This window comes from Microtus pennsylvanicus, chromosome 1 (assembly GCF_037038515.1).
Source record: "Microtus pennsylvanicus isolate mMicPen1 chromosome 1, mMicPen1.hap1, whole genome shotgun sequence".
In the NCBI taxonomy this organism is placed as follows: Eukaryota; Metazoa; Chordata; class Mammalia; order Rodentia; family Cricetidae; genus Microtus; species Microtus pennsylvanicus.
In genome coordinates, this window is record NC_134579.1 from 108,579,857 (window position 1) to 108,592,653 (window position 12,797).

The 12,797-nt window shown below is 48.1% G+C and overlaps 1 protein-coding gene across 9 annotated transcripts in view; it reads left to right on the forward strand.

Annotated features, from left to right (window-relative positions):
• The window catches only part of Rimbp2 (RIMS binding protein 2), a 192,566-nt gene that overhangs the window by 40,477 nt on the left and 139,292 nt on the right, over positions 1-12,797 (forward strand). The gene's annotated exons all lie outside the window — the stretch shown is intronic.

The following is a 12,797-nucleotide window of genomic DNA, read 5'->3' on the forward strand; positions in this document are numbered from 1 at the left end:
ATAATTGACTTTCCCTGCCTCTAAAATACCATCTTGGCCAGCCAGATTGTCTCTTCTGCCTTGGGTCAATATTGCAGGTAGATGCGGTTTGCTTTGTTTCAACAGTAATGTTTAACTTTTAAACCATTTCTGGAGGTTTGAATGAGAAATGTCCCTCATAGATCCAGGTGTTTAAACACTTGGTCCCCAATAGGTGGCGCTGCTTGGGGAGGTGATGGAACCTTTAGGAGATAGCACCTTGCTGGAGGAAGTACATCAATGGTGGTGGACTTTGAGGGTTTATGGTCTCAATCCATTTCTCTCTCTCTCTCCTCCTATTCTCCCTCCTTTCCCCATCACTCTCCTTCCCCCTTTCTCCTCCTTCCTCCTTCCCCTTCTTCTCTCCCTCTCCCTCTCTACCTGCTCCCTTTTCCCCTTTCATCTTTCTCTCTTCTCTCCTCCCTTCCCCCTCTTCCTCCCCTCCCACCTACTTTGTCTATATAGCTAAGATGTGATCTCTCAGTCTCTTGCTCCTATTAGCATATCTTCCCTACCACTATGGATTCTGGCCCCCTGGAATGGTAAACTTGGGTTGCTTTTGGTCATTTTTTTAAATCACAACAACAGAAAAGAAACTAATACACTCTCATTTGTGTGTGTGTTTGTGTGTGTAGGTGTGTGTGTCTCCTATGTGGTGTGTGTGCATGCATGTGCCACAGTGCACTTGTGGGGTCAGAGAACAACTCGTGGGAGTTGGTTTTCTCTTTCTCCCATGTCAGTTCTGGGGAACTCAGATTGTCTGGTTTGGCGACAAGCTTGCCAGCCCCAGGTGGTAAACACTCTGTTATTTATCCCTAAGCACTGCCAGTTTAGCAAGGGGATATCTGCTCACTGCCAGCCTTGTCTTCACTTGGACTTCTCTGTCTCCCAGCCAGGGCCTGCTTGGGCCAGGTGTCTTCAGTGTGTCATGGACACTCACCTCTGTTTAGCTTTCTGGCTGTGATGGGTTGACAGGTCTCCCCAGAGCTTCTGAAGTTCTTTCCCTCGGTGCCTGTGAACATGACCTTGTTTGAAAACGGGATCTGTTGTCACAGATGCAAGGTTAGTTAAGGTTATTCAGTGGCCCAAACCCAATGTGACATGTGTCCTTACGGAGTGGGATTTCTCACATGCATAGAGGAGAGTGGTATGAAGACACCAGAGAATTATCCTGTTAGGCCTGAATCCACAAAATCCCCCAAAAGCCAACAAGGAGACCGAGTCCTGCATGTAAAAGCAGAGAGCCTTTATTTTATGCAAGTTTGCAAACTTGGTCTCTCTGTATGTCCAATGTATTGAAATAAACGGAGAGCCCTGAGCTCAGATAGAGTTGGGTTTTTATAGTAGTAGAAGTGGGGGTGAGGGGTTTCTGAGGTTCAGGACCCCTAATTGCCTGGCATTTGTCTAGGGATGTCCTGGTGAGCATGCTGGCAGGTGGCCCTATCTACAGCAGTTGGAACCTTAGGCATTTCCTTTGGATGGTCTGTTCTTGGGTGGTGCTCAGGTAATCTTAGTTTATGGTCCTTCCTGCAACTAGGTATTGCTTCAGGATAAACTACTGAAACTCAGGCCTCCATTAAACTTATGGCAGGTGATAATGGTTGGAAGTAAAGAACTTCCTTTGGGTGATCTGTTCATATTTAGCTTATCATGGCTGGCTCCTACAATCCCAAGCTGAGGAATGCCACAGGCTGAGAGAGGCCTGGGGACAGGCTTAAAGCAGGTTCTCCCAGTTGGCCCTGAAAAGAAACCAGGGACACCAGCCCCTTGACTTTGGACCTCCAGCTTTTCAAACCAAGAGACAGAACACCTTTTTCATTGAGCTCTCAGACTGTAATACTTTTCTATTCAGCCCCAGGGACAAGCCACTGGCTCTGTGTGAGAGAAGACATGAAAGGGACAGTCCTGTTTGCCTCACACTGTCAAGAGCTGGCCTTGTCAGGGACAGGTAGAATTCTAACCTCTGCCATCCATGGTTTTCTACTCACTTCTAGTGGGAGGGGACGCATCTCCTCACAGGACCCTTCATGATTCTTGCAGGACCTGCTCTTACCATAAATGGATGCAATCTCCACTTAGAAGGAGGTTGTTGGGGCTGTAGTTTCCCATACTGCTAGTTAAGACTGTGACACAACCACATTCAAGAAAACACACAGCTTTAGAATCGCTTCTTTCAAAAAGAATATTAAAAGTCAGCCTAAGTATTCGACACTGGAAACCAGATGAAGAAAATAAAGTAGAAGAGGAACAAAAGGGCAAACAAAGGGAAGACCAGAAAATGATGAGTTAGCGACAAGCAGTAGAAGCAGAAGTTATATTTCTAAATTTTGAAAAGATTTATTTTTTTAAATTTTCATTTTTGTGGTTATGCACATGAGTGCAGTGCCATCAGAAGCTAGAAGGGGGAGTCAGATCCCCTGGACCTGGAGGCACAGAGGGTTGTGAATCCCCCCATATGGGTGCTTGAAACTGAACTCAGGTCCTCTGTGATAGCAGTACACACTCTTTACCTAGATCCATCTCTCCACCCCCCCCCCCAGCAAATGTTTTTAAGTCCTAGATAGGCAGTTTCCATTGCAACTCTTTCTAGAAGACTTCAATTGTCTATTCTCCCAGCAAAGGGTAAGACTGGTGCTTCCATAGTTCCTTAAAAGGTCCACGAGTGTGCATCTCCAGATTCAGAGTTCCACTGATCAGCTCAAGCCCTTAGGAAACCTTTACCCAAGACAGTGGTGGGAGACAGGGCTCTGGAAAAGCTAAAAGAAAAAGATCAGATCAAATGCTATTGCTTCCTAGATTGTTTCTGAGCGTGGCTGCCAAGCTGCGTGAGCCTGTCTGCCTTTGCGCCTTTACACCAACGTGGGGACTTCACCTGTGCTGGGATGGGACAGTACCACGGACAGCTCCAGGGCCTGAAGGCTGTGTATGTCCTCAGTCTCTCACTTTCTGCCCATGCGTATTTGTTATGGTTCACTCCTATGGTAAAATACCTGATGCAAAGGCATTCAAGGAAGGAAAGGTATGTGTTGACTCATGGTTGGAGGGCGCCACCCGTAATGGTGGGGAAGGCAGGAGGCCATGATACATCCACAATTGGGAAACCGAGATGAATGCCCGGGATCCCGGCTCACTGAATGCTGCTCCCGGTTGGGCGCGTCTTCCCGCCTCAACTAACACAGTCGACAGAGACAGAGGAGCACGGGACAGAAATCTCAAGGTCCAAATCAGGAGCAGAAGGAGACGGAGCACGAGCAAGGAACTCAGGACCGCGAGGGGTGCACCCACTCACTGAGACAATGGGGATGTTCTATCGGGAACTCACCAAGGCCAGCTGGCCTGGGTCTGAAAAAACATGGGACAAATCCGGACTAGCTGAACATAGAGGACAATGAGGAATACTGAGAACTCAAGAACAATCGCAGTGGGTTTTTGATCCTACTGCACGTACTGGCTTTGGGGGAGCCTAGGCAGTCTGGATGCTCACCTTAGGAGACCTGGATAGAGGTGGGCGGTCCTTGGGCTTCCCACAGGTCAGGGAACCCTTATTGCTCTTAGAGCAGATGAGGGAGGGTGACTTGATTGGGGGAGGGGGAGGGAAATGGGAGGCGGTTGCGGGGAGGAGGCAGAAATCCTTAATAAATAAATAAATAAATAAAAAAGATAAATTGTGGGTTCAACTAAAAAAAAAAAATAAAAGCCTATGCAGTAAAAAAAAAAAAAAAAAAAAAAAAAAAACTAACACAGTCTAGAGACTCCCTCACAGACACGCCCCAATGGTGTCTCCTAGGTGATTCCAGATCTTGTCAGATGGACAGTCTTACCCATGACACCATGAGTCCATGGCTAAGTGGCTTGCCTCGGGGTTGGTGTTCTCACCTGTAAAGTCAGGCTGAGAGTATCAGTTACCCGGTGGGAAGGATGTGGTGGCTTCCGACACAGTGTGCTCGGAACTCTGCCAGGCATGTGGAAGAACTCAATGGATGCGACCGACACCTCTCTGCCATCACGACGCCTTCATTCTTGTTACGGTCTTCACATTTTACCCTAACAGCTCCTTTTTTTTAGCTGTGTCTTTCAGAGCCTGCAACTTCTCTCAGTAACCATGTGACTTACTGTTCTTTTACACCTCCTGCTTCCTGTGGCATCTGTGTGTGTCTGCATCTGTTTGTCCCATCAGTGGGGTGAGAACCTGCAAAGCCACACACAAGCTTGGTTCCATGTAGAGAGCAGTGGTTCTCAACCTGTGGGTCATGGCCCCCAAAAGACCATCGGAAAACACAGATATTTGCATTATGATTCATAACGTTAGCAAATTACAGTTATGATGTAGCAACGGAAATAAATTTACAGCATTGGGGGGTCACCACAGCATGAGGAAGTGTATTAAAGGGTCAAAGCATTAGGAAGGTTGAGAACCACTGCTGTAGAGCAAAATAAATGAGCTGAGTTTTTTTGGACAACAATCCTCTGGAGAGCCTCAGTGAAGAGCCTTCAGGAGGCAGGAGACTCCCAAGGAGCAGGGGGTGCGGGGAGACTCCGCCCTAGCTCTTTTCCCTTTATAGATGTAAGCAGTCCCAGGCTCTCTCCATCCCTGCTTAGCATCCTTGCCATGACATTTACAAAGCAACTATTTTTTTAAAAAAATAACAACTCCTGCTGCATAAATTTCCGTTCATGAAAACGCTGCCTGCAATCTCTTTGACATTTTCGTCTGAGGTCAGCCGCTTGAATGTTATGACCGGCAGTTTTAGGGTATGGTGTTCTTTAAACTAAAGAAGTCACGCTTGTTGGGAGGAACACCTCCTCCCTGTCACTCCCCTTTGCCCCTTGGAAAACAATGATTATTCACAAATGCCACTCGAGGGGCTGGGGGTGTGGCTCAGTTGGTGGAATTAATCCATTGCACTAAATAAACTAGGCATGGAGACACAAGCCTTTTGCAGGAAACTCAAGTGGAGAGGGTCTTTCTAGCCCTAAGTCAACAGGCACTTTGTGGGCAGGGTTTGGAGGACCGCATTCGTTTCTTTTTCTTTTTTTTATTGAGAAAAGGAAAAAAAAAAAACCAAGTTTCCGCCTCCTCCCAGCCTCTTATTTCCCTCCCCCTCCTCCCACCCTTCTCCCCCTCCTCCTACTCCTCTCCCCCTCCCTCTCCAGTCCAAAGAGCAGTCAGGGTTCCCTGCCCTGTGGAAAGTCCAAGGTCCTCCCCCCTCCGTCCATATCTAGGAAGGTGAACATCCAAACTGGTTAGGCTCCCACAAAGCCAGCACATTAAGTAGGATCAAAACCCTGTGCCATTGTCCTTGGCTTCTCATCAGCCCTCATTGTTCGCCATGTTCAGAGAGTCCGGTTTTATCCCATGCTTTTTCAGTCACAGTCCAGCTGGCCTTGGTGAGCTCCCAATAGATCAGCCTCACTTTCTTAGTGGGTGGGTGCACCCCTCGTGGTCCCGACTTCCTTGCTCATGTTCTCCTTCCTTCTGCTCCTCATTGGGACCTTGGGAGCTCAGTCCAGTGCTCCATTGTGGGCAGCATTTGTTTCTTGAAGGGCTTTCTAGATGCTTCCAACAGCATGTCTAAGGCTGAGACAGGAGGATGCTCTTTGGGTAAACAAGCTTTTGCTCCTGCAGGGAATGGAAGACACTACTTCCCCTGACCATGGGCTGTAAAGAGACTCCACCTCCCTGTACCAGGGGCTGTAAGGAGACTCCACCTCCTCCCCTCCCCGTGGGCTGCGAGGCATGGGAAAGCCTTCTCTGATATGCTATGAGATGATTCTTTCTAAGGCCGCAGTGCCTGGCGCAGGGCTGCCTCCAGTAGCAGCAGACACAGGTGTGCTGTTAAAGGGAGTTCTATTTAGGGCCACAGAGTGGAGGAGCGGATGGCACAAAAGCTGAGGATGCTCAAATGTACCCTGAAGGGCTTTTAAGAAAGGCATTGGCAACTGGCTGTCGGGGGGATGGGATGAGCTTGGTCCCCAGAAAGCACCGCCTCCAGGGGGCAGAAATTGCCCTCTGAATGCCTTGCCTTTGGTTCTGGTGCTGGCGGTGCAGATGATTGGCTTTCTCTTGCCACGGTAGTCTGGGGATCAGTGCAGGGTTGGTTTATCCCTCGGTGCTGGTGTGTTTGGTATCTGAGCTTCCATGATGTACTCTATGCAACCTCTGTCCTCTCTGACGTCTGTAGTGCTTTCCCTATTTGAGTTCTAGCTGTATGATCTCCCGAGCCCATAGATGGAGGATGCAGTGGCCTCCCTGCCACCTGGCTGTCTGCTGTAGCAGCATTTTTAGTGAAAGGAACCGGAGGATATTCTGTTAAGTGAAACAAGCCAGGTGTAGACAGACACGGACCATATTATTTTTTTCATGCAAGAATTTTGAAAATTCAAGAGCTGGGCATGGTGGAGCATGCCTTGAGACCTAGCACTTGGGAGGCAGAGGCAGGTAGCGGCCTTGTTCAGAGCCCAAACTGAGAAAATCAGGCACAACGGCTAAGGGTTCTGGTAAGGGATACTTGTCGGTGTCTCCTCCAGGGCACATGCTCTGTCGGCATTGGAACTCACCCTTACTCCTGGCCTGGAGTTGTGATAGGGAGCTGTTTGTTTCTCAGAGGTGGACCTCATTCCCAGAAGTCCTTGGGGCTAGGTGGGACATGTGACTGATTCTAACCAATAAGAATGGGATGTCGCAAGTATGCCTATGTGTGTACACGTATGCATATGTGGTACATGTATGCACATGTGTGTGCATGCATGTGTGCATGGGTATGTACGTGTGTACAAGGCACAGCCTCTTCCCAGCGTGCCTGCAGCTGGATGCTGAGGGCAAGGCCCACAGGCATGTGATAGAGGGTTGCATCTGACTCAAGCCAGGTGAGAACACCCTTACCACCCTCATCTCCCAGGGAGGCATAAAGGAGTGTTGCAGAGGACCTGAAATACCAGCATCTTACTTGGAGCAGAGGTGGCTAACACTAATATGCATGGCTCTGACCCCTTCAGTCACACCCTTCTCCAGCAGTCTCTCCTCTCTCACTCCAGACACTCGACTGAATCTGCGAGCTGCTGCAAAGGGTCTGCCAGAGACTAGGGTCCTGCTCCTTGGGCTTTAAGCTATGGGTTCACAGAGAATCCTGATATCCACATATTGTCATGGGACCAGAGTTAAATACGGCATCTAGGATCCCACGATATTTAACTTATGATGCTTGGGACTGATAATCCCTGTATGTTTTGTCATGTTTGTATGTGCATATCTGCATATGTATGTGCAGATATGCCTGCACATGTGTGCATGGGAAGCTAGAGGTCAACATCTGGGATCTTGCTCAATCACTATCTTATTTTTTGAGACAGGATTTCTCCCTGACTCTGGAGACCCTAGAACTTGCACACAAGAATAACTAATTGCCACCAAGCTCCAGGAGTCTTCTTGTTTCTGCTATTAGTTAGTACTGGGGTTACAGAGGTGTGCTACTGTGTCTGGTAAAAAATTGTTTTTAAAAAGATGCAATTTTATACATAGGTGTGTTTTGCCTGTGTATGTGCACTGTATGTATTCAATCCCTGTAGAGGCCAGAAGAGGGCATCAGATCCCCAGGACTGGAGTTAACAGGTGATTGTGAGTGACCATGTGGGTGCTGGGAACTAAACCCAGATTCTTTATAAGAGCATCAAATGCTCTTAACCACGGAGCTACTTCTCCAGCCTTCTGGCATCTGGCTTTTTAATGTGGGTTCTAGGGGGGAGGTGTCTAAACTCAGGTTCTCATAGTTGTGAAGCAAATCCTTCATTGAGCTGTCTCCTCAGCATCATTTAAAAAATATGATAATGTCAATAGTTTTAACTCCATTAGGGATTCTTTGAAAGAATAAGAGTTTAGAAAACATTTGCATCACCCATATGTCTGTCCATCCAAAATGCTATGCTAATGCATGTTTGTAGCTGGGGTCTTTCTTTGTTGGGCTGTGTAGAGGATGTGGCTGAGTGTATTTTGGGGTATTGTTGGAATAGTTTTATTTAAATCTTCATGATTATTAATATTCTGTGTTTAAATGATACATTCTGTGCATAGTTTAAAGGGGTGGTTTAATTACATCCATTATTTTCCTTCAAACAAATTAATGCGAACCGAATTTTGAATTCAAAGAATGTTTCGAAGGCATTTGGTAAGCAGCCAAAGGCCTCTTAGGGTGGGCGTGCCTTTCTTCCTGTCTCCAGCCCACAAGGCTCTTCCTTTCCTGACAGCCCTGGGAGCGTTTTTTTTTTCCATCTGTAATTTATTATAAAATATTCAGATACTTTGAATATAGACTATTCAAAGAAATATAGACATTGGGCTAAAGAGATGGCTCAGAGGTTAAGAACAGTTGGTGCTCTTGCTGAGGAACCACGTTTGGTTTTCTGCACCCATGTGGCAGCTTACAATCTATAACTCCAGTTCCAGGAGATCTAGTGCCCTCTTCGGTCCTCCTCAGGCACCAGACATTGCTGTACTGTGCATAGATACATACAGGCAAAACACCCTGACACAGAAGACAGAAATAAATATCAACTAGGGCCATGTCTACTCCTTGACAATCACTGCTTATATTTCCTATACAATGATGTGTGTGTGTGTGTGTGTGTGCGCACATGTGCGTGCATGCACTTGTGTACAGAGTCTGTATGTGTTCCATGGGATCCTATAGGCTCATGTTGTGGTGTAGTAAGCTGGGGACCAACCCACGGATGCTCCTCTGGGTGCCCATCACCTCTGCCCCTGCTCTGGGTTCAGAGCCCAACTCTGTGACAATGAATTGTGTGGCCTTCAACAGCCTCTTCACTTATGAGACCGTGTCCCCTTATTTCCCAGGAGGTAACTTCGAAAGCATTCACCATCTCTAGCTTTGCACGGCATGTTTTACAGGAGGGTTTTCTAATTATTGCGGGGTCTCTACCCGACGAGTCAATGCTGAAATAGTTCATTGTCTCTGAGCTCATTTCCATCACCCAACTGAGACCTTTGCAACCCCCAGATTGGTGCCAGGCAAACATGGAAGGGCTTGGTCTCTTAATTTTGGTCAGAAGGAATAATATGCCCTAATCCAAAAATCCACACTGGCTCTGCTTGGACCCCAGGAGAACTTCTATATGGTGAATACAGCCTCCAGGGCAGCCAGCACTGAGAACAGAGATGTGGGGCTCAGACTGAAGAAAGGATGGACACACAGCACACAGGAAGAAGGACTTTCAGTCCTGATGCCCTGGCTCGGCTATCCCCAGAAGCAGGGTTAGCCTAGGATTTCCTGACGTCATTGCTGACTGTGCTGACTCCCCAGAGTGACTATGATGAGACCTTAGCCTTGAACTCAACACATTGTGTCCCCAACACATCATACTTAGCTTCTAAGTTCACACACAAGCATGGTAACTCAAGCAAATTAATTTGGACTTGTTCTTCAGATACTGATAGTTTTAAACCTCTCCTCTGATCCATGGAGACTTGTTGTAATGTTAGTTTTCTTAAGTGGCTAACGAATCAGGGTTTGGCAGGGTCAGGATCCATGTGCAGTTATATTTTGAGGCAGCATGCAACCTGGGTGGCATGTGCGGGTGCGTGCGCGTGCGCGCGCGTGCGCACGCACACACACACACACACACACACACAGCTCTAATAAATTAAAAGCAGCTAGGCTCTCATTAAAATCACAGCCCAGGAAGTAGGTCTGACCTCATTTGCCTCCCTCATCTTCCATTCTGGCTTCAGACCTTTGTGCAGTTTCAGGAAATCTTGCTTCCCCATTTCCTTCCCTTATCCTGCAGTGTGGACCATAGATCGCACTAACTCAGGGTCTGGGAGGCAGAGAAGTGCTAGTGTCCGCTGGAGTTGCCTGGGAGTGGCTTTGGGAGGGTCGTTCTTTGGCCTCCTACGTCAGGGCCTTTGCACCTGCTTCAGCCATGCTTGAGCCCCCTCTCTCCTAGTCCTGGGATCTTCTGTAACAGCGCTGAAACAGTGAAGAGACCCTGCCATATGACCCCACTTGAACGTTCCCGTCCTGTGCTTCACCTCCCAGCACTCACTCCATAGGGCCATGCTACCTCTGGGGTCCCAAGACTCAAAATCAGCACCACAGAAGTTCGTTCTGGTCCTCAAAGGCACCCAGGTTAGGGTAGGGACTTCTGCTGTAGGTGACAACCCAGAGCGGCACTTCACAGCAGGGAGCAGTGCCAGGCTTATTGCCAAAGCACGCTGTGGGTGGGATCTGGCTTGATATCTGTTGTGTCCCTCACAGGGACTCTTCCTCTCTTCCTCTGACCCCAGGGGCCTGTCTTTGATGTGAGGGTCAGGTGGCATCAAGGGCCTCATTTCGGAGCCTTCTCTTTGGAGTGGTACTCAGCAGGAGAGTGTTAGGAACATCTGACTTCCTGTCACCTGCAGGTTATCGTGTCCTGTCTCTGAGTGGCTCTGAAGCAGCCTGATATCAGCTGACAAGAGACAGGGTGGGTTAAGAGAATGAAATGATTCCCTTCTTGTCCTTCTCTCGGGGCACCAGGAGGGCCTTGTTGACTTTATTTGTGGGTATGGCTGCTCAATCTTCGCTTTGTAACATTCTCAGCATTTTATGATATTGATTTATTTCATTTTATTAACAAAAACGGGAACTGGAAAGATGGCTCAGTGGGTAAAGCGCTTGCTACGTAAGTGTAGGACCTGAGTTTGAATCCCCAGCACCCCTGTGAGTGTATGAGAGGCAGAGACAAGGGCTCCCTGGAGAAGGGTGACCAGTCACTCTAGGTTAGACAGTAGCTCTGTGTTCCCCGAGTGCCCCACCTCTACATATGAGGGGAAGAACAATGAAGAAGAAACCAGATATCAACTTCTGACCTCTATATACACTCACACAAATGCACCCACATATGTGTAAACACACACACACATACATACACACACACACACACACACACACAGTGTTCCCTTGGAAACAGCTCAGACCCGTTTCTCTGTGATTTGTACCAACCACCTACATCTTATGGGGTGAGAGGGAAGCCCCATGGCCACATAGGTCTAGATCGGTCAAGTTAAAATTCCAATACCTCTCCTTTTGAGCTGTGCCTCAGTTTCTCCATCTGTAACACAGACACAGTCTCAGTGCCCTCATGGGTCTCCGAGGGGTCCATGTGATACTTTAGCTCAAGTGCTTAGACTGTAGGGTTTAATGTTCAGTAAGTGCTCACAGTGCTGGCTGCCTGCTATCGCCCCAGGAACGTTAGTAATTAGCATTAAAGCTGAAGATCAAAGCTCCCAAATTATTTTATTTTAGAAAATAAATACCACACGCTGAATTTCAGTTCCGAGACAAATAACTGAGCTTGGTCTGCGGCCGAGCCATGTGGTTGTCAGAGGCTTTTAGGAGCGGTGAAATGAAGGTTTCTGGAGAATGATTAACCTGATGGGGTGGCTCCTGGGTGGGAAGGCGTTTAATTAAACTCCAGGCTCGGCTGCTGGGGAGCCGCACTCAGGCAGGCAGCATCCCAGGTGTCCCGCTCTCTGCTCTGCGGGCTCTGTCTTTGAGTGACAGCGGCAATTCCGGTGGTGGGTCCTCCCACCGTCTTCCTTGGAGGCTTAAATACCATGACAGACAGCCCCAGAAAGGTCCCGGTGCTGTTCACCGCCCAGAGCATATAGGTGACAAATCCTGGGTATCGGATATGGAGGTGAAACATGCCAGCCTTAAATGGAAAGCCGCACTGGAGGGCTGAGGGTTTCTGACATATGAGGAAGTGTGTAAGTGATTTTCTTAAATTAGTTATTATGATTAGTGTGTGTGAGTGCACACATGATGTGTGTGTGAGTGCACACATGATGTGTGTGTGCCATGATGCGCATGTGGAGTTTAGAGGACAAGTTTCGTGGCGTTGGTTCGTGCGGGTTCTGGGACTTGAACTCAGGTCATCAGGGTTGTTTAGTGAGCGCTTTACCCGCTGGGCCACCTCGCCAGCCCACAAGTGTCTTTAGATCTCTGGAATTCCTTTATTGATGTCTCTCTAGGGCTCAGAGCAGTCTGACTCCTTTTCCTGGGGGAAGGTTTTATCTTGCTTTCAATTTCCACTCGCTAATGCTCTGTCACTCACGGCCAAGTGGGATGCAAGACAGAAAGTCTTTAATTCAACAATGGGCTTTCTGGCACTTCTGAGGAGCAAGGTGCCTTCCGGGGATGAAGACAGCTTTAAACACAGTGTCCCAGCTCTAGCCCTGTGGGATGTGTGACATGGACCCAGTGAATGAGTCTCACATGCATGAGCTGGAGGGAGATGAGAAGAACCCCTTCCTAGGACGGTGTAGGTACTTGCTAGATGCAAAACAGTAGCCGCTAAGGGGTGTGTGTGTGTGTGATATTTTTGGCCATTTAAAAAATTAGATTTAAACATGCAATTTAGGTTTAAAGTAAACTGATACGGAACTTGGGGTCCCACTCCCCACCTTTTATTCCCCCCATCTTGTGAGTAAGGCACATTTTGATACAAGTGAGACCCAATATTGGGGCTTCGCTATGTTCACATGTCCATAGGTTCCCAGAACTGTGTGCTCTATGGGGTATGGGACCCACAAGGGAAGGGAGAGACAGAGTAGGAAAGGTAGTGTCTTCTGGGCCCTGCTTACTGTTGAAACACGAGATCCCATGGTGGCTCCGTCCGTGTGACTCACCATGACAGATATGCCCTGTGCTAGCAGCCCCCATTTACAGATTGAATTTCCTCTCTATTGACTGACACAAAGCCGCTCCCGAGCCCAAGGCTGTCCA